Source organism: Canis lupus, chromosome 9 (assembly GCF_048164855.1).
Source record: "Canis lupus baileyi chromosome 9, mCanLup2.hap1, whole genome shotgun sequence".
Lineage (NCBI taxonomy): Eukaryota > Metazoa > Chordata > Mammalia > Carnivora > Canidae > Canis > Canis lupus.
This window is the reverse complement of record NC_132846.1, coordinates 21,246,983-21,267,981: the sequence shown is the minus strand read 5'-3', so window position 1 is coordinate 21,267,981 and position 20,999 is coordinate 21,246,983. Positions and strand designations below refer to the sequence as shown.

At 35.0% G+C, this 20,999-nt stretch overlaps 2 long non-coding RNA genes across 5 annotated transcripts in view; one reads left to right on the top strand and one right to left on the bottom strand.

Moving 5' to 3' along the window:
• The window catches only part of LOC140639881 (uncharacterized), a 148,452-nt gene that overhangs the window by 51,982 nt on the left and 75,471 nt on the right, over nt 1-20,999 (bottom strand). For both annotated transcript variants that reach the window (XR_012036532.1, XR_012036533.1), the window contains 2 exons: nt 5,616-5,713; nt 1,803-1,928 (listed from right to left, as the gene is read on the bottom strand). This is a non-coding gene — a long non-coding RNA (uncharacterized lncRNA). The remainder of the gene's footprint in view (nt 1-1,802; nt 1,929-5,615; nt 5,714-20,999) is intronic.
• Nucleotides 8,743-20,999, top strand: part of LOC140639883 (uncharacterized) — a 56,377-nt gene continuing 44,120 nt past the window's right edge. For all 3 annotated transcript variants that reach the window (XR_012036534.1, XR_012036536.1, XR_012036535.1), the window contains exons 1-2: nt 8,743-8,871; nt 12,722-12,846. This is a non-coding gene — a long non-coding RNA (uncharacterized lncRNA). The remainder of the gene's footprint in view (nt 8,872-12,721; nt 12,847-20,999) is intronic.

Sequence of the window (20,999 nt, the reverse complement as noted above, 5' to 3'; positions counted from 1 at the left end):
AGTCTCATTTACTGTGAGTCAATTATACCCAGAGACTTTAAGGACTCCTTATGCCTAATCTAATTTTTGCCAAATATCTAAAGTACTACTTAGTTTAAGTGGCTGACTTTCTCTGCTTAAACTAGACCCTCAAACTTTGGCTCTGCCTTATCAGTGTTTACATAGCAAAAGAAAATACCTTTCAACAAGGTGGGGTTAGAATCTACCCTCCAGTCAAAAATCCACACGCAACTTTACTCTCCAAAAGCTTAATACCCTACTGTTCACTAGAAGCCTTGCTGATAATGAACAACTGATTAACACATTTTATGTATTATGTTCTACAGTCTTACAACAAAGCAAGCTAAAAAAATGTTGAGAAAATCCTGAGAAAATACATTTATAGTTCTGCACTGTATTTATAAAAAGATCTGCAATATAAGAGGACCTGCACAGTTCAAACACTGTTAGTTCATTCTAAGTCCAAAGGCACAGCTGACATATCTGTTTCAAGCATTCTTTAGCCATTTAGGCTATTGTTTTAGGTCCGGAGGAAAAGTTGGCAGAGAGCATTGTCTCACAAACAAGGCAGGACCAGCTTTCTTTCCACTGTCACACCTGCATTTGGTCATTACCACTGTAAACCTCCATCGAATACCCTTATCCATCAAAGGCAAGGCAGACTCTATCCCTCTAGCTCAACAAACATTCCTGGATTTTATTAAATCTTTTGGAGAGAGCAGGCTTGGAAAAGCACAGGAAGTTTCAACTGCAATGGGTAACACATAGGTCAGGTTCAACCTGGGGTATTATTCTGCTCTTTTCAGAGTAGATGATGGGAACTGGTGGGGAGACGACACTCAACAGGAAAATGGAAATACTTCGAACCTTTCTAAGGCTACTTCCTCTGAGCCTTTGTGTCCAGCAGAGACTAATGAGACTAACCATTAACCCCCTCAAGATATTTTGACAATTTCTTAGTGTTTTCCCATACCCAGAGACGTCTAAAAGGGATCAGAGCAGGATATTTTTTCCATTTAGTTTACCTCAAGGCCATACTGTACATCCAGCTAAGTTACACACTTTTGTTTTTCTTTTAAATTATATCAGCTAAATAATACAACAAACTCACAGGGTAACACAATGAGCCCTAGGTTGCCATACAACTAAATCACTATCTGTCTACCTATGTATCTTGTATCAAGTGTGAAATGCCTCAAGTTCACTAAGACTTTGTAAAAAAATAAAATAAAATAAAAAACATAATGGGAACATTTTCACTATTTGATTCTCATGTAAATCACTTTCTTGGGGACTTCACGTACTCAATATGCCAAAAATTCTAGAAATTTTATCTCCAAACCAGACTACTAAGATTTCAACTCCTATGTCTCACTATCTCCTTGATATTTATACTTAGATGCCTAATAGACCTCTCATATCTAATGTGCTTATGACATTTAGCCCCCAAATCTCCAAAATGGCTCTAGTGTATTGCACCCCTATAGCATTTAGAGACTGCTGCCATATTGATTCTGAGTAGGGTCATGTGATTTCCTTAATCCAATAAACACTGAGGAAGTGGGATTGTCCAATTTCAAGTTCTAAACCTTATGAGGGCCTAGCAAGTTCTGGTATTGTGCTTTTGTGCCCTGTGCCATCATTTAAGCAGTCCAGCTACTGGGCCAGAGAGACCAAGTAGAGACATGAAATCGCCCTATAGAGAAAAGCCTACCACTGGGTGTTATTCTGTATGTTGGCAAATTGAACACCAATAAAAAATAAATTTATTATTAAAAAAAAAGAGAGAGAGAGAAGCTTACCTGGCCTCCATGTCCTAGATTTCCAGCCATCCACAGAGAAATACTAGGCATTTGAATAAAGCCATATTGGATATTTCAGCCAGGTCAGTTTCTGGTACATCCTAATGAGACTCCAAAGGTGACAATCTAAAATTCCATAGTTGAACCTAAATCATTCCTCAGAATTATGAAATATCATAAAATGGCTATTGTACCCCAGCATGATTTGGGGTATAATTTATGTAGCAATTGATAACCTCATCATGTCTAAGGAACATTCTCATTTGGATGCTTAAGAGACATATTAACCTGACATGTTCTTCCCACCTAATCATTCCATACCCAGGATTTCTCATTTTAGGTTATGGCAACTTTTTTTTTTCCTGTGGCCATTTATTCCTCATTCTGTATCATCATCTATCAGATCATTCTTCAGTCTCTATTTTCAAAATGCATCCAAAATCCAATCACTTTTTACTACATTCAAACCTAACACTCTTCCCTAACCCATCATCATGTCTACCTGGATTATTCTAGTAACCTAACAAATTTCCCTGTGTCTACTCTTGCCCTGCTATAGTCTATTCACAACACATAGCAGTTAAAGTAATCTTTTCAGTAAGTAAATCATAACATCACTGCTCTTTCCCAAATGCCTCATTTCAAAAACCAAAGTGTTTATAATTGCTTAAAAGCCCACATTATTTATTCCCCATCTCCAAACTTCCCAATCATTTTTCTAATTCTCACATTTTCACTCTGCTCCAGGCCTTCTGAACCCACTGATATTCTTCAGTCTTGTCTGGAACATTCTCAGTTTGGGGTCTTTTCACCAGTTCTTCTCTACGCCTGAAATTCTCCTCAAAAATCACTCATACCTCAAGCAATGGTTCAAATGCCTCCTTCATGAGATCTATTATGAACAGGCTATTCAAATTGCAACTTTTTCCCCCAAATACCACTGATTCCACTTTTACTACTTTTTTTCTTCCCCCCAGAGCACCCATCCAATAGACTAATTATGTACTTACCACAGTGGTGGTTTTTTGAGTATCCCTTGCTAGAATATAAACTACCTAAGGATGGGAATCTCTATTGGCTCAATAATAGACCCCTCACACATTCTATGGAATGTAGTAGGCAAATCAAATATTTGTCAAATTAAGTATGACTCAATGCCCAATACTTATGAAATTAATAGAAACTACATGTATTTAAAATTATAGTAAAATTGGTATAAAATATCTATTATTACTTCATGACTGACACTGGCTCTCAAAGTTGTCTTTGTAGGATTCACTCATATCGTGTATCTAGTTGTAAATCATTATTCCTCGTTGCTACATAGTATTTCACTGCATGACTATAGCAAAATCTATTCTATTCCTGATGGAGATCGAGTAATTTTCAGGTTATTTTCAGTATGGATATTGTATTAGTTTGGTAGGGCTGTTTTAACAAAATATAGGACAGTGGCTTAAACAACAAATTTATTTCCTCACAGTTCTGGAGGTTGGAAGTCTAAGACCAAAGTGCCAGCAGGTCTGATTTCTCCTGATGCCTCTCTCCTCAGCTTGATGATGGTCATTTTTCTAATTGTGTCCTCACATGGCCTTTTTGTGGTACATGTATCCCCCGTGTCTCTACCTTTTCTTATAAGGACACCAGTGATACTGGATTTGGCACTACCCATATGACCCCACTTAGCTTTATCTCTTCAAAGGCCTTATTTCTCAATACAGCCGCACTGGGGTTAGGACTTCAATATAGTAAATTGGGAGAGAAGACACTTCAGTCCATAACAAGAGGTATATTACAAACTGTAATACAAATGTATTGTGATGAACATTCTGTTATGTATTTTGGTGACCCTATATACCTATGTTTCAGGTGCTTCTAAGAAGGAATTTCTGGATTATATATCAGTTTTCAGATGTAATTGACCTTCCCAGACAGTGTTTCAAAGTATCTGTAGCAATATTCTCTACGATCAGAAGCACTTGAGAGTACTGATTGCTCCACATGCATTAATATACATTAAGACGATCTTTAAAACCTGAGAGCAGTCCCTAGCCAACATTCAATGAGAAAACAAGAACCTGGGTTCTATAGGCACTGACTTTTTCCAGTCACTGAATGAGCTAAGAGGACCACCCCAGGCTATACAAAAGAACACAGCTTGACTGACAACTTGAACACAACCTTGTGAAACCCTAAGCAGAGGGCCCAGGGAGATGATATTCATGCTCCTGGTCAATAGCAACTGCAACATAATAAACACATGTTGTTTTGAGGTACTAAGTTTGTGATAATTTGTTTATAAAACAACAAATAGAACTTCACATATCTCTTTCTTTTAGAAAAATATTTTCCAATTCACCAGTTTACCCTTCATCATACTTAATATCTGTTAATAGCCTTTGAGCTGTTGGTATTTAGTTACTTGGTTTCTTGAAGGACATATTAATGGGTTTTATCATTTTACTCACCAGTTATTTTCCTTCAGAACATTAAATATACTAATCTTAGTCTGATCTTCACTGTTTAAGGCATAAGTCCCATCTTATTTTTGTACCATCAGAACACATCATTTTGTTTTTCTTGCTTTTAAGATTTATTCATATGTTTTTCATAAGTCTCAATATTTGATAGTTTGAAATTGTTTCTTCTTATTTTCTCTATATATTACTTCTATCTTCTTTCCCCTCTCCTTGCTAGGACTCCAAGTATATATATTGGACTTTTTCCCTGTACTTGATATGTCCTTTGCACAATTTCCAGTGTTTTTTATTCTTTTTCTCTGGATATTTTCTTCTGATGTCTTATACTGTACTTACTTGCTTTTTAACTATAGTTTAACTATAGTTAATCTTTTAGAACATAACCTATTCATTGAGTTATCAATTCCATTTAGTTCTTTTCAATAGTTGTCAGTTCTTGACTTAAATTCTCAATTTTGTCTTACTTCCCTAATCACAAACTTTTTATCCTACCGCACCCTGGATTCACAGGGATTTTTTATTGTCTATAATGTCTTTTGATTTGTCAACTGAAGTTCATGTTTCTACATATGCTTGATTATTATTTTATTAAAAACATTCACTGTATTTTTTTAATATAGAGAGATAATTTGAGGTTTTGGATGAAGTTATCATCCTATTTTGGGGCAAGCATCTTGCCCCAAGAGTAGGATGTTCACAATGACAGAATATATTAAGTCTAGTGGTTAATAATGGCTGCTCCATTTTGGTAGGCCTTGAATTCCAAATTCTTCCCCCCGATGCTTGAATCCTCGTGGATAGTCATCAGTCTCTCAACTTCTCAGCCACAATTACGGAACTGGAAGAAACTTTGAACTAAAAGTAATTCTATTAGAATTACCAGAGTTCCTTCTTTTTTCTCACTTTGTTTCTCCAATTTCTCACTGATTTGTTAGCTCCTCCTAGACCTCTAAGAAAAATCATTAAAAATTAATTTCTTTCAATTTCCTTAGCTATTCTCAAGAGGAGAGTTGGTTGAAACCACATTCTCACTGTAAAGAGAAGAATCTTAATGTAATTATTTTACATGACTGAATGATCAAGTAATCATTCTTAGAAAAAGCTACATGTTCCAGGATAGGTAAAATAATTGGCCCAGTATAGTTGTATAAAAGAAGAACATTTATATAGAATGCAGTTCATCTATTTGCCTTCATAAGGTTCTACACACTTAGTCTGGGCTAATTTATAAACACCTCCAAGAAAGAAAAGAAGTTCTCCAATATACCTGAAGAATTTTTCCCATTCAAAACACTATTTATGAATAATTAAAATATTTTATGTTGATACTTACAGTCAATACATTGTAGCCAGCATCAGACCTTATCATCATGTGGAAAACACATCCAAACTGAGTTTTCTCCCTTAACCTTGTACACATATCAAAGCTACCTGGTACAAATAGAAAGAGAGGCAAATATTGATCATTTTAGGGCTTGAAGGATTCTAAAGTGGATAGCTCAACATTTGATTGAATATTTCCCTAAGGCTTGACAAAAAATAAGTGAAGTGACTGCAAGACTTAGCTGTGTTCTTTTTTTTTCTTTGATAAGTGGCCTATTCTTTTGTAATAGTAACACTTTGAACTGTTTCAGAGCAATTTAATAGCTATTAGCTCTTTTTTATCCTCAAGGTAGGAAGAACAAGTGTTATTATCCAGAGAGGTTAGGTGAACTGAGAAGATCACAGAGCAAATTAGTGCATAGCAGAGACAAGAAATTCTTCTTAGTGTTTTTCCATTATATCATTATACCACATTTCTCCCTTGTGATGTTATAGGATACATGACACAAATGTATACATACAATAGTGAGAAAACGAATTTCCCCTTACACACAAACTCTACTGTTAAAAGCCACTTCAATTCATGAAAAAAAATATCTTAAGAGATGCAGTCGATTAAAACCACAATAAGTGTTGTTCTCGGCACAAACAGCTGTTCAAACAGTATTCCAAAGGGACAGACAATATTACAAAGAGACACTCTAGAGTAACATGAATGGAGAGATGAGGAGGCAAATGAGGGAGCAGCTGAAGTATATCAAAAAAGCAAGAAAACTTCAAGAGCCAATAGAAAGGCTAAAAAGTCGATTTATCAGATCTATAATATGCAGACTTCCAAAGAGGCTAACTTTGGGCTGTTCAGATTCTTGCAGTAAAGGCCTTTATTGGTATGTTTACATTTATCAATATATTTATCTTTCTCTTCAGCTATTCAAAGATATTAGAATGATTTTTTTTTAAGGCCTCCCTCTTTTACCATCATCATTGCTCTAGGCATGTAGGATATATAAGCGAATGTTCAATATTCTTTTAGAAAACCACTAATTAGCCATCATTATCATACCATTATGATTTTGTAAATACAGTATTTATTTGCCTTAATCATGTAATTGCTAATATTTTGCTATTCTTCTTTGCATTTTAGAACTTCCAAATCCAATTTTTAAAAATATAAACCTCAAATTTTAAAGTTTTTAGTCAAATTCCAGCTTCTCAATATACAGTGTGATATTAGTTTGGGGTGTATAAAAGTGTTGAACTGATATTTTGTACAACACCCCGGGCTCATCACAAGTGCATTTTCTTAATCTACATCATCTTTATTACCTATCCGCCCCCCAACTCCCTTCTGGTAACCATCAGTTCTCTATAGCTAAGTCTGTTTCTTGCTTTGCCCTCTTTTTCCCCCCTCTTTGCTCATTTCTTATATTCCACACATAATATTTCTTATGTTTAGAAGAGCCTATATTGAGAATTTGGTTTGCCTAAAAATAGTTTCTTCTACAATATTAAAATAGTTTCCTCAATACATAGTTTTAAGCTTTTTTTTTTTTCTTCTTATAGTTGAATGGTAGATAGGACTTCTTGTTTCTATTATTGCTTTTGAGAAATTAAATGTTAATCTAGTTTTTATTCTTCTTAGGCTGTTTTTAAGATCATTTACCTTTGCTGTTCTGTAGCTTGACTAGCTATCATAATCCATTCAGGTTACTTTCTAATTGTATTTTAGTTCTAGAAAGTGGTTCTTTTTCAAATGTTTGGCTATTTATGAGGTGCTACTTATTTCATGTTTAAGATATTTTATTAAAATATGAAATGCATTTATAAGCTAATTCTATACTCTGGACTCAATAACAGACGTGCAATTTTTGGTGCATGATTGTGCAGTTGGTTATTTCTCTGGACTCAGTCATGGTGGTTGGTTTTCTCATGTGTTTTTTGTCTGTGGTTTTATTGCAAGCTATCTTCCTTAAACTTTTATCTGTGGGATAATTTACAGCCTGGATGTGAAATAACTCCATTGAGGATTTGCTTCTGTTTGGTAATTGAAGCCACTTTAAATTTTTGGCAGCACACTGTTCAGGACACAGAAAATATAAATTCCAGAAGGTTCTGGTGAAAATGGTGACGTAGGAAGATCCTGAACAGACCTCCACCCACAGACCCACTGAAGCTATAGCTACATATGGAAAATTCCCTTTAAAAAATGCAAAGGCTAAATAACAGCTACACATTGGACAAATGGAAGAAAACTGAGAAGTGGATTCAGAGGCTGCAACAGAATCTCACAATAAACCCCACTCCTGGTGCAAGGATACACAGTCTCGGGAGAATGCAAAACTAGAAACATGTCTCTGAGGATCCAAGGATTCAAACCCCACATCAGGCACCTGAACATTTATGACACTTGAGAGACAAGCTCTAAACACATCTAACTCTGAAAACCAACAGGGTTCATATTGCAAGACCCCCAAGACTGTAGAATCAGAGAAACTGCTCTTAAAGAGCCCACACATTCAAACTCACACCCATCCTCTAGAGCCCGGCTCAGAGACAGCTGCTTGTGGCCAAAGGAAAGCATGTTCACCTGTCTGTATTAAAGCTTGGGCCTGAGGGGCACGCATCTAATTTAACACACAAATCTAGGAGCCTGCTGGAACATTCCCAGGGGATGGAGACTAGGAGGTGCCGTCTTCACATTCTTCTTTTGCCATGCTTCAGAGGACCAGGATCTCCTGGAAGGGATTTCTTACACACATCCAGTGCCCTAATTTTTTTTTTTAATTGCTGCCACTTAGGGGATGCTTCTTGATCACCTGGCTCTAGATGTTAGGGGAGTTGGCATTCCTGATCCAGTGGATTGTAGTAACAGGTGTTACCCAGAAAGAACTCATACCTTTGTCAGGGGCCCTGATTTTTGTGACTACTGCCAGAGGACACCTCTATGCTGCCTGGTTTAGGTGGTCAGTAGGGCTTATGCTCATGGGCCCTACAGGATTATAGCCAATAGAATCCTTAAACAGCTACAACAAACTCAAGAGTTCATTCTTTCTGTGAAGGAGACCTATTAGCTAACCATTGTGACTGTGGTTCCCATTATGACTGGGAGCATAGGCACAATCTTTGTGCTTATCCTCCACTGTACTCCAGAGTATAACTGGCTCCCAGAGGGGAGATTTACATGTGTCCGGGGCCTTGGTTATTTCATCTGATGACCTGGTTTCTGCAGCTCTGCCCAGCAGATGCCCCTCAATCACCTGGCTCAGGTAGAGTTGGGGCTTGCATTCCTGGGCCCCACAAGACTGTAAAAGTTGGAAAGAGTTCTTGGCAGGCCATCACCCCCAGGGCACTGTACTGATAATAGAGGGAGGCTAACTTGCCTGCCAGTCTTTCTGTAAAGGAGGCCTCTTTGCCTATCCTGGAGCTTTGGCCTGAGAAGTAGGCTTCAGGTTTGTCACAAGTTTAGTGGCCAATGAAGCTCTCCCTCAGGGAACAAAATGAAATAGCAGCCCACTAAATGAGAGAAGGCACTTGACCATCCTATATCCAATAAAGAGTTAATATCTAAAATACATGAAGAACTTCAACTCAATAAAAAAAAAATCTAAAAAGTGGGTAGAGGAATTGAACATTTTTCCAAAGATAGCATACAGATGGCCAACAGGCACAGGAAAAATGCTCCATTTCCCTAATCAGGAAAATGAAAAAAACACAATGAATAGCTGTTCTGAGAAGTATGAGGTGACATTTATCAAAAGAAATAAGTTTTGTCAAAGATGTTTAGAAAAGGGAACCCTCATGCACTGTTGGTTGGGTTGTAAATTGGCACAATCACAGTGGAGACACTATCAAAGTTACCAAAAAATTAAAAACAGAACTTCCACACTATCCAACAACACTACTTTACGTGTTTATCCGAAGAAAAGTACAACACTAACTTAAAAGATATATGCACCTCCACCATCACCGCAGCATTATTTACAATAGCCAAGAAACAGAAACAACCTAAGCATTAATTAATGAATGAATGGATAAAGAAATTTTGTATATACACACACAATGGGATATTGTTCAGACATAAAAGAATGGCATAGTGCCATTTATGACAACTTAGATGGACCTCGAAGGCATAATGCCAAATGAAGTACATCAGAAAGACAAATGCTATATGATCTATCTAGTCTAGAAAATAATTTTTAGAAAAACCTGCATAGATCTGAAGAACAGACCTATGCATGCTAATTTCCCTTTTATCTGAAACCAAAAGAGGTAATGTGTTTGCAATTCACTCACTGGTATTCTGACCTTTGCAACTCACTCTTTAAAATGTGAGGTGTTTGATCCAACTTTATTTCTTGGGACCCTGTCTTTTTCTTTCTCCCAGCTCTATACCTTTAAAATACCCATATGCTACACTACCAGATAGTGGCAGATTTTTCCAGAATAAGGAATAGCATAGTGACTGAATTGTGATTTCTCTTCATTTCTGGGATCTGAGTATCACATTACTTTCCCCTAGCTCTGGAATATATTTGTCTTTTTAAAAATTGACTTGAATTCTGAACCAAGTGAGATCTCTGGAAATAGAAATGTAATTTTCATAATTGTTTCTATGTCCCTTTCCAGAAATCCTTGCCCTTTTCAACCTGAAGCAATTCAGGAGTGAGGGAAGACAACTGATAAAGGAATTGATCACCCACATTTGAAAATACAAATATAGGATAATCTTTATTCCACTTCTATTCAAGAACAAGCTATTTTAAAAATTGATGCAAATGGAATTTTTAAATTATTATTTCTGAATGAAAACAATCACAAATTGCCTTGACAATTCTTTTGTTTATAATCAAAACAGCTTCATTTAGACTGGAAATATTTTACCAAAGAAATGAAAGTACAGAACTTTATTTTTGTCTTTTAAATCCTGTATGATTTTTCTTGTCACAAGGAATGTGTTTACTAATATTACTAAATTCTGAGAAATGCCCACTGAGATACAACCATTCTCCACTTTCCAGAAGTTCACATTACACCACTCTGCTTTTTTACCAGAGATCTACCTTTCTAGTACAAGAAAAAGTCTCTTCAGATTTGTTAGTGAAAACAAGTACTAATGTAGGTCTTTCATATGCTAAATGGTTTAATGCTAACTTCCAAAAAGTGGAAAACACTCTTTGCTTTACTCCATGTCAGCTTCAGAAGAGTTCCATAAGAGCACTCTACTTTCAGATAGTGGGGAAACCTGGACTTGTGAAAATGTGATAAATTCTGGTTCAAATTTCTTACATGCTGAAAGACAAAGTGGATTTAGCTCAACTCTCTGAAAATTTTCACAAATCTAAAGTTATATTTGGGAGAAGTCCAACACACACATTTGCACTCTGAAAGTGTTGATGACATATCAGAAAGTTTGGAAAGGCCAGTGTGTGTGTTGAGTCTCAGAATGGGACTCTGTTCAAAGCAGCAACTACAGCTGCAATGATAAAACTTATTTCAAGACACTTTGGTGAATACAACTTCACAGCTAGATCTTAGGGCTCCACTTACATTATGAACTAGTGGAAGTAAATACACTAGTAAATAGTAAATACACTATGTGCTTAAGTAATCTGTACATTAAACTAGGTAACAACCACAGCACACTTAAAAGGGGTGGGGGGCAACTTATAATACACCATGCCTCTGTTAGTGCATTCTTCACTGTAGTAAAATAGAGAATACTGATGAAAACATATGGATATGAAATATCAACTTAAGATTCTGCTTTATCAAAATAATATAGATGATGTATTTGTCTTATGATACTTATTAATCTTATACAATTTTCAGTAGGATGACTGTCATTTAGGAACACCTCCTTAAACTCCAAGTGTATATATTTAAATATTTTGTGAAGTGTGTATATATCCTTAAATTTTACAAAAGTGGGGATGCCTAGGTGGCTCAGCAGTTGAGCATCTGCCTTTGGCCTAAGGCATGATCCTGGAGATCATGTTTTACTGTCACTGGTCTATTTTAATCTTAATTTTTTATCTTTTTTAGATCTTTGCTTTGTGTCTTATCTAATTAGTAGCATGTTTCCTCACATGTTTCTGTGAGGAAAGCTGAGAAAATACAGCAATAGAGAAGAATTAGATTTCCAATACCAAAGACTCATGAGCTTCACCTCCACTGAAAACTATGACTTGGGAGGGATCAAGTCCTTCTTGTCCAACACTGTATATTCAATTCCTAATCATGTGCTTAGAACATGGCTGGACTCAGTGTTCATCCAAAGAATAGATTCTAAACTATTCACATTCTATTAGTTTTCTGTCTTTATATAGGTATGCACACATACACCCACGTAAGAAGGCTTTCTTGATAGGTTATATACCACACTTCTCAATTTATTAAACTCTTCTATCCTGTCCCCACTGCCTCTAACATCACTTTTTCCATTCTTAAGAACTCTCACCTTCCAGCTACTCAGTTGATAATCAATAGACAAGTTATACTTTCTTTTCCAACCAGCATGAGTTCAGCTAATCCTCCTCCTCTTTCCTAATGTCTTGTTGTGGTTGTTTTGTTTTACCTAGTACTCCAGTCTCATGACCTTTCCCGTCTAATTAGCTCCACTGATGAGAAGCCCCTCTTCTGGAATTTACCCTCCTACAAGCAAAAACCTTAAGGTTCAATTTGCTAAAACGGGAAGAAGAAATCAACATTCCACTAACTCCATTTCCTTTTCTCAATACAGCTCTCTTGCTCTTAGGTCACCAGAAAGCATCTTGGAATTTAATCCCTTATTTAGTTTTATGTTTCCTCATTTTCTAGTTAATCCTCAATCACTCCAATTTTATTTTTGCCCCCATAGTGTTCTTTCCAGCTTTCAAAAACATTAATAGGTGTCCATTGGCAAATTTACCAGTCATTTTTTGCTATCTGTTATGACAATAACAAGGGTATTTTCCTTCAAAATCACCATAAATGATCATGGTTATACTTCACATTAAGCTTAATTATAATAGTTTTTTTTTTTAGGAGAGGGTTCAGAAGTATGACATTTATAAAGCTAGATAACACACACAACTCTAAAAATACTGAAATAATATTTTGCATTTCTTTACCCATTAGGAGTTAGGGGGACTTGACCAAACAGATGCTTATCCATTTTGCTCCAGGAATTTGTGATGTAGGAGCTCACTTCACCTTGCTGCCCATCTGGGGGAAGGATTCATAAAGCAAAGATGAAATGACAGGTAATATTTTAATATGTAATTCAAATATTTCAGTATTTAGAAGGGCTAATTCAACCCTCATTCCTAGAAACTCTTTGAACGTAGTCAAGCTACTATAATTCCTGAATTTCATCACTATCATATGAAGAATAGACTGAAAATATGTTGATTCCTGGTGCCTTATATTAGCATAATGAAAACAGTAAATGATAAACAGTATATTTAATCATTGATCTGGAGCAAATCTGAAAAATATATAGGAATATCAATGACTATAAAGAGTCACTTTTTTTAATTGCACATGTGGAAAGTAAAGAAAAAGGACCCAGTTTGATAACCACCAGCGAATAAACGAAGTAAATGAAACAAATAGAAATAAGAAAATTTTCCATATGTTGGGTGCCTGGGTGGTTCAGGTCATGATCTCAGAATTCTGGAAAGGAGCACCACATGTAATTCTACACTTATAAAATCAAGAATTTTTAAGTCACAGAGACCAAGTTCTAAAATATATGTATGAAAATGGTCTACATTTAAATATATTGAAAGAAGAAAGAAGAAGAAAGGAAGAAGAAAGAAAGAAAAAGAAAGAAAGAAAGAAAGAAAGAAAGAAAGAAGAAAGAAGAAAGAAAGAAAGGAAGGAAGAAAGAAAGGAAGGAAGGAAGGAAGGAAGGAAGGAAAAGGAAGAAGAAGAAGGAAGGAAGAAAGAAAGAAAGAAAGAAAGAAAGAAAGAAGAAAGAAAGAAAGGAAAGAAAGAAAGAAAGAAGGAAGGAAGGAAGGAAGGAAGGAAGGAAGGAAGGAAGGAAGGAAGGAAGGAAGGAAGAAAGAAGAAAGAAAGAAAGAAAGAAAGAAAGAAAGAAAGAAAGAAAGAAAGAAAGAAAGAAAAAGAAAGAAAGAAGAAAGAAAGAAAGAAAGAAAGAAAGAAAGAAAGAAAGAAAGAAAGAAAGAAAGAAAGAAACTGGGCAGCCCGGGTGGCTCAGTGGTTTAGCGCCATCTTTAGCCCAGGGCGTGATCCTGGAGTCCTGGGATCAAGTCCCATATCAGGCTCCCTGCGTGGAGCCTGCTCCTCCCTTTGTCTGTGTCTCTGCCTCTCTCTCTGTGTCTCTCATGAATAAATAAATAAATAAATATATATATTTTTTTTTAAAGCAAGCAACTCAATAATTAGGCTGAGAAAAAAGTTCTCTCTTCAAGCTGGCCTCACAATTTTCTTCTTCAAATCCATGGACTCAGGTGCTCTTAACATACTATATTTTCACCATGAGGGATATAAGGAACTTAGAAAAGGTGTAAGATCCAGCTTATTGTAATGGGGGTATTAAATTTGTTTATTCAAATACTTCAAGTATCATCTCAAAGGAATATATTTTTACTCAGGTTTATACAGATATTTTATCTCAAAATTTACAGAAGAGAGCAATTTCCTATTGCTTTCTTTCTCCTTTTCTTTCAGTCTTCTATAGAATACAGCACAGTTTAGCTCTGGAATAACAGAATCTGGAGCCAAATAATTCCCTTCTATGTGAAGACATTAACTTATATAAGTCATCTATAAAAGATCAGCTGACTCAGTATGAGCCATGTAAACCCATACACACCAAGAATTGAGAGACAAATGCATCCAGGCAATCACAGCTTATATCTGTTTGTTTAGAGAAGCTGAAGCCATAAACTGGAAGAAACATGGTAATTTTGAAAAACTGTTGGAAATGGAGAATGAGAAAATCTTGGGCCTAGAGTCTTAGGGAACTCCCATATGTCCATGCTCCTTAAAATCAGGAAACCCAACGTATTCTATTAAAGATTTCATACTGATTCCCTGGTGGCTCTGTCAAGGGCACAGAAAAAGTACTCACTGTGAAATACACCTGGAGAGTTCTCCATAGCAAATGCCTTCTTCACAAGGGTAATATTTTGCCAGAGCCTTCTGTCAGCTAGTGTAAGGTAATGCCTCTGACTCTAGTATGTTCTAGCCATTTTGTATCACCTTAGAGTATAACAGTTAATTGACAACTGAGCTTGGAAGAAACATTCAAGAAAACTGCAGACAAGGAATGGAGTAGGAGCCTGGGGGGAAGAGCTATACCACTGGACAAACACTTGTAAATGTCACAGCCTCAAGACACAATATCCCTGAAGCAATGATATGCAACTGGATATTATTGAACATGCCACCTCCCCTGTACCTTACCACTATACTAACAAATATAAGAGTCAAATATAGTAACAGTGGATTATAGTTGGATTAGATGAAAGATACAGATTCTGAGAAATATTTAAGACAAAAATCAGGAGGGATAAATATATTTATATAAAATACATGGACATTAGAAAAATCTGAAGCCACTGGCACCTGTAGCTACAGAGGATATTAAACACAACCAAAATATAAAGAAAATCACAGCCTAAGGGACAAAACAGTCATCAGAACCAGACTCAGACAGGACACATAATTATCAGAGAATTTAAGATAACAGTAATATATTAAGGACTCTAATGGAAAAAAATAGACTATAGGCAATAACAGGTGAGTAATATGAGTAGAGAGAAATTAAGGATGAATTAAAAGGTAATATTAAAAAATGAATAAATAGAAACTGGGAATTCTTTAATAATATCAGTAGACTAGACATAGGCCAGGAAAGTATAAGTGACCCTGAATAAAACAATAGAAACTATTCAAATTGAAGTGAAAAGAGTATAACACAAGGCAGCAGAAGATCCAAGAACTGTGGGACAATTTTAAGTTGTAATATACAATTGGAATACCTGGAGGAAAAGACAGAAGGAGGAGAAGTATTTGAATACTGGCATAGATCTTCCCAAAATTTATACTTTCTAGATCTGTGGTTTTGTGACAAGAATACAAGCAAGTACCAAAACAAGCAAACAAAACCCAACAAAACTTAGGCATATTCCTTTAACGATATAAAGCAAAAAACAAAGAAAATCTTGAAAAAATCCAGAGTCAGATAAACATACTTTACCTCTACATGGATTTATTAAGTTTTTTTGTGGCTGAGTATATAATTTTAGTGTGTGAACAATGTTCCAAGTATATGGAAAGAATGTCTATTTTAAGATAACATTCTTTATAAATCTCTTAAATTGTGTTTGATTGCTCAAATATTCTAATTTTGCCCATATGGATTTTTATTATAAAATTTAAATAAAGTTCTATTTTAACAAGTTACCCTATTTCAAGAATTCTAACTCAGTACATTTTGTTGCAGTGTTGTGTGCTATATATGAATGCAAGTTTCTTTTGTACACCTCCTTTGGATAGTCATATAAATTGTTTTATAAAATCTTTTATTCTGGTTAGTATATATAGCCTTAATTTTCCTTTGTTCTGATACAAATATAATGAAGTGTTAAATATTAATATTTGTCTCATTAAACATTATAATGGAATTTTCAAAATCATATAAGCAAAAAAAAAGTTATTTTTTTTAAATGTTAAAAGAAAAAAGACTTCCAACTTAGAATTTATACCCAGGGAAATATCCTTAAAAGATAAAATAAATATTTTTTCTTCGATAGTTATTTGTGATAAAACTTTCCAAACAAGTATACAGGAAATGAGCATACCATAATATACAAAGATCATATAAAGCCCACAGCTAACATCACCTCAGTGAAAAGCTGAAAGCTTTTCTACTAGGATTAGAAACCAGACAAGGATGCCTACTTTTGCCACTTTTATTCAATTTACTATAGGAAGGCCTAGTCAGAGCAATCAGGCAAGAAATACTAATCAAAATCATCCAAATTAGAAAGGAAGTAGTAAAACTGTCACTATTTGCAGAATGAGATATTATATATAGAAAAACCTTAAGATTCTACACACACACACACGCACACACACACACACACAAAGTGTTACAACTGAATTTTTTTCAGTAAAGTTGCAGGATACAAAACTCAGTATATAAAAATCTGTTGCATTTCTATATAGTAATGTACTCTCAGAGTTATTAAGGAAACTGTCCCATTTATAACTGCAAAAAAAGAGAATAAAATACCTAGAAATATATTTAACCTTTACACTGAAACTTTAAAAACACTAAAGAAATTGAAGACAATGGAAATAATTAAGATATGCTATGTTCATATATTAGAGAAATACTTTTAAGTCCACAGTATCTGAAACAATCTACAGATTCGATGTAATCACTATCAAAATTCCAATGGCATTTTCACAGAAAAAGAACAATCCTAAAATTTGTGTAGAACTACAAAAGACCCTAAATAAACCAAAGCAATCTGAAAAAGAACAAAGCCAGAGGTTTTGTTATCCTTGACTTCAAAATATATTACAAAACAATAGTAATCAAAGAGTGCAGTATTCACATAAAAACAGACACATAGATCAATGGAAGAGAATAGTGTGCCTAGAAATAAAGCCATGCTTATATAATCAATTACATTATGACAACAGAGTCAAGATACACAACAGGCGGAAAGTCCATCTCTTCAATATTATGTAAAGTGGAGAGTGCAGAAAATTAAAGGAACACAGTATTTCTACATTTCACTTGAACTGTTAAATCTTGACACCTATCTTTGTGGTGATGAAATAGTTCTAGTCTTGATTGTAATGGTTATACTTCTCAAAAAATGTGATAAAAATCCACCTACAATACAACTATATACATTACAACAATTTTACTAGTGTAGATATTGTAACATATTAATGTAAGCTATAACCATTGCTGGATAACCGGGGAAGAGTACAAGAAATTGCTCTGCAAGCAAAATCTCAATTAAACAACATAACCTTACATCTGAAGGAGCTAGAAAAAGAACAAAAATCAAAACCATTAGAAGGAGATGCCTGGGTAGCTCAGCGGTGGAGCGTCTGCCTTTGGCCCAGGGCGTAGGATCACGCCTAGAGTCCTAGGATCGAGTCCAACATTGGGCTTCCTGCATGGAGCCTGCTTCTCCCTCTGCCTATGTTTCTGCCTCTGTGTGTGTGTATGTCTTTCATTAATAAATAAATACAATCTTAAAAAAAACAGAAGGAAGGAAATAATAAAAATTAGAACAGAAATAAATAAAATAAAACAAAACAAAACAAAAAAACAATAGAACAGATCAATAGAACCAGCAGCTAGTTATTTCAGAAGATCAACAAATTGATAACTCTTTAGCCCGGGAGGCAGGCAGTGCTCAAACAAAATCAGAAATGAAAGAGGAGAAAGAACCACTGACATAACAGAAATACAAAAGATTGTAAGAGAATACTATGAAAAATTATGTGTCAACAAATTGAACCTAGAAGAAATGAATAAATTCCTAGAAACATAACCTCCCAACACTCAATCAGGAAGACACAAAAATTTTGAACAGGTCAATTATCATTAAAGAAATTGAACTGGCAATTAAAAAATGAAAAAAGGAAAGAAAAACTACATTGTCATCATCTCCTGAGAAACAAAACTCCAGGACCAGTTGACTTCACAGATAATTTCTACTAAACATTTCATGAAGAGTTAATACCTATTCTTCTCAAACTATTCAAAAAAAAATAGAGAGGAAGGGAAACTTCCAAATTCATTCCAGGAAGGCAGCATTACCCTGATAATAAAACCAGATAAAAACAGCACAAAAGAACTGTAAGGCAAGATCTCTCATGAACACAGATGCAAAAATCCTCAATAAAATATTGGCAAACCACATCCAAAAATACATTTAAAAAATCATTCACTATGATCAAGTGGGGTTTATTTTTTTATTTTTTTAAAGATTTTATTTATTTATTCATGAGAGACACAAAGAGAGAGAGAAAGAGAGAGAGAAAGAGAGACAGAAACATGGGAAAAGGGAAAAGCAGGCTCCTCATAGGAACTCGATCCTGGACCTCAGGATCACTTCCTGAGCCCAAAGCAGATGCTCAACCACTGAGCCATCCAGGAGTCCCATCAAGTGGGATTTAATCCTAGGACTCAAGGGTGTTTCACTATTCACAAACCAATGTGCTATATCAACAAGTGAAATGATAAAAAACATATGATCATTTCAATAGTTGCAGAACAAGCATTTGACAAAGTACAACACCCATTCATGATTAAAAAAAAAAAAAAAACTCAAGAAAGCAGTTTTAGAGGGAACACACCTCAACATGATAAAGTCTTATATGAAAAATCTACAACTAACATCATATTCAATGGTAAGACACTGAGAGCTTCCCCCCTAAGATCAGGAACAAGAGAAGGATATCCACTCTCACCACTTTTATCTTTTTGAAGATTTACTTGTTTATTCATGAGAAACAGAGAGAAAGAGAGAGAGGCAGAGACACAGGCAGAGGGAAACCAGATGCTCAACTCCTGAGCCATCTAGGCATCCTCACTCTCACTACTTTTATTCAATGTACTACTGGAAGTCCTAGCCACAGTGATCAGACAACAAAAGGAATAAAAGGCACCCAAATTGGTAAGGAATAAATAAAACTTCACTATTTGCAGATGATACTATATATAAAAATCTCTGAACACTCCACCCGATAACTGTTAGAATTCAATAAGGTCACAGGATACAAAAGTCAATGTACAGAAATAAATTACATTTCTATACACTAATAATGAAGCAGCAAAAAGAAATTAAGAAAGCAATCCCATTAACAAGTGCAACAAAAATAACACCTAGGAATAAACTTAAGAGGTAAAAGACCTATACTGTGATAACTATAAAACATTGATGAAAAAACTGAGGGTAACACAAACACATGGAAGGATATTTCATGCTTATGGATTGGGAGAAGAATATTGTTAAAATGTCCATACTATCCAAAGCAATCTGTGGTTTTAATGCAATCTCTATCAAAACGAAGAGCATTTTTCATAGTACCAGAACAACAACAACAACAAAAAATCCTAAAAGTTGTATGGAACTACAGAACACCCTGAATAACCAAAGCAATCTTTTTGTTTGTTTGTTTGTTTTTGTTTTGTTTTTTAGCCAAAGCAATCTTGAACAAAACTGGAAGGTATCATAATCCCAAATTTCAAGAGATGCTACAAAGCCTTGGTTAAAAAAAAAAAAAAAGTAGCACTAGTGTGGGTACTGCCACAATAGACATATAGACCAACAGAACAAAATAGAGAAACCAGAAATAAATCCACAATTATATGATAAATTAATCTTCAACAAAGCAGGAAATAATATCCAATGGGAAAAATATAGTGTCTTCACAACCAGAGACCTACATGCAAAAGAATGAAATGAGACAACTTTCTTATACAACACACAAAAATAAATTCAAAATGGATTAAAGACCTGAAAACATAAAATTCTTTGAAGAGAACATAATTAGTAGCTTCTCTGACACCAGCATAGCAACATTTTTCTAGATATGTCTACTAAGGCAAGGAAAACAAAAGCACAAATTAACTATTGGGACTTCATCAAAATAAAAACTTCTGCACAGGACGGAATCAAAACAGAAACAAAAGGCAACATATGGAATGAGAGAAGATAGTTGCAAATGACATATTCCATAAGAGTTAGTATCCAAAATATATAAAGAATCTATAAACTCAACACCCCCAAGATGAAAAATCCAATTAAAAAAAGGCAGAAGACACCAACAGACATTTTTCCAAAGATAATGTACAAATGGCCACAGACACATGAAAAGATGCTCAGTATCACTCATCAGGAAATGCAAATCAAAACTACAATGAAATACCACCTCATACCTGTTAAAATGGCTAAAATCAACAATACAAGAAATAAGTATTGGCAAGGATGTGGAGGAAAAGTAACTCTCATGCACTATTATAAACGCAAACTGTGCAGTCACTTGAAAAACAAGGAGTATACTTAAGTTAAAAATAGAACTACTCTATGATCCAGTGATTGCATTACTGGGTTTTTACCCAAAGAATGCAAAGCCATTAATTTGAGAAGATATATGTACCCCTATGTTTATTGCAACATTATTTACAATAGCCAAACAACTTGAGCAGCTCAAGTGTCCATCCATAGATGAATGGATAAAAAAGAGGTGGTACACACACACACACACACACACACACACGATATCACTCGGCCATAAAAAATAATAAAATCTTGATATTTACAATAACATGTAACTAAAGGGTATACTGCTAAGTGAAATAAATCAGGCAGAGATAAGTACCGTATGATTTCACTCATGGGAAATTTAA